Here is a 2,030-nt window from a genome sequence, read left to right on the forward strand (position 1 = left end):
GCATCATTTTCAAAAGGTTCAAAAATAAGATAGATGGGATACAATAATTTAAAATTCCAGCAGTGAGGGTGGCAAGTTCTTAAGAATAAAGTTCTGAAGACACAAAGGAAAAATAATTCCTGTGAAGAGGACATGAGGGACTTGCTTAAAGAGATTGATATGGGTGTCAAAGGAGCTTAAAGACCATTTTAGATAAAAATGAAGACAAGTAATGGAGTATCCATACAAAAGTGTTGGATAGTTCTGTTAGAACAGTGTACAATTGGTCAAGCTTAGAAAGGGCTGAAGGTGTTAAGGAATCCTAGGTGGGGACAAATTGGCTTCCTGGTTGTTGTTTTAGTGTTACACACTTTGGGCTACTGTCCCAACTTGTCCTCCCATGTGCATGTAGTGGGGGAAGGAGAAGTGCTGCTTCAAGTAGTGGGGGTAACCCTTGGGTAGTAAGATCAGTTGGTGTAAAACATCCTCCACCCCAAACCCTGGAGCATACCCTTGAAAATACAAACAGTACCCATGGGAAGTGTACAATTTGGAGTACAGTGGTGAGGAGGCATAACTGTAGTATACATATGCCACAAAAGGTAACTCACAACCTCTTCAAACTTAAGGAGCTGGAAGTTCTTTCTCTCTTTGCAGAGCCCTTGTGAAATTCCCTGTGAGGCATGTGGAATCTTTGCTGGAGAAGTCAATCTGCTGATCTTCCTGGGCTTGTTCTTTGATGGGTGGTTGTAGGTCCTTCCACTTCCAGAAAGGGTTGGGGGAGCATTGTTGCTATGTAAGAAAGGGTAAAGACCCTTACCCTACAGTAGACAGAAGCCTCTCCAGGTCTGCCCCCTCAAGGCCTTGCCATCTTCTAGGCAGGAACTGAGAGAAGAGGTTGGGGGCCTCTCCTTTTGACAACTCTTCTTGGGGGCAGGTAGGTGGCGCAGTGGATAAAGCACTGGCCCTGGAGTCAGGAGTATCTGAGTTCAAATCTGGCCTCAGACACTTGACAATTACTAGCTGTGTGACCCTGGGCAAGTCACGTAACCCCCATTGCCCTGCAAAAAAAAACAAAAAAAACCCCACCACAAAACAAAACAAGACAACTCTTCTTGGTTCAGGCCTGGAGCCTCATGTGAAAGACTTTGCCTTAAATTATGGTGACCATTCAGAACATTTCCCAAATCTTCATTTCAGGTGACTAGACCATAACCAGGCAATGGCCATTTACCTAATAATTGGTAGTCAGTTGGCCAGTCAATAGGTATTGATTAAGCACTTATATTCTGGATACCTCACCTGGGATTCAGGGTTCCCTAATATTTGTAATCTCTAATGTTCTTTGGTTGATCTATGGAAATCAATGGCTAGGAATAAGGTAGGAAGCACTCTATGCTCTGGGTCTTTCTTAATTGTCTGGGGTGGTCTTTTCATATATAAGTGAGTCACTCAAAGCCACAAGGTATGAAATGATTCAATCATATCTGAAAGGTTCTCCCTCTGTCCTTGCCCCTTATGGTCTACACATTTGCTGAAGTCCAAAAGAGGGACACCCTTACACCTACATATTGGGCAGAAGAGTAGTAGCAAAGAAAAGATTGGAAAGTTGCTCAAATGAGATAACAATAATGGATTATATAGAGAAGACAAAGTTATTCAACTTATTTGCTTATTTTTCTCTGCTAAGGAAAATCATTCTTGTGCTGACTGGAAGGATAGAATAAAAATGACAAATAAAGAGGTAGGCCTTAAGATAAATAGAGAGATGAAAGATCACTGTAGTTGGCCTTCATGATTTCATGTCACCAGGTCTATTTGAATTCTATCTCAGGATCGGGAAACAACTAGAAGATATGATTGCAAGCCACTACCAATGATGTCTGAAAGATCTGGAAGGGCAGGGAAGGTACTGCAGAACTGGAAAAGGACAAATGTCCTAATTTTCTTTTAAAAATAGATTTTTATTGATATTTTATACTTTTACATTGCCTATAATTTCTTATTTGTCTCCCTTTCTTCCCTCCCAGAGAGTCATTCCTTACAACAAG

The sequence above is a fragment of the Dromiciops gliroides genome, chromosome 2 (assembly GCF_019393635.1).
Source record: "Dromiciops gliroides isolate mDroGli1 chromosome 2, mDroGli1.pri, whole genome shotgun sequence".
Classification (NCBI taxonomy): Eukaryota; Metazoa; Chordata; class Mammalia; order Microbiotheria; family Microbiotheriidae; genus Dromiciops; species Dromiciops gliroides.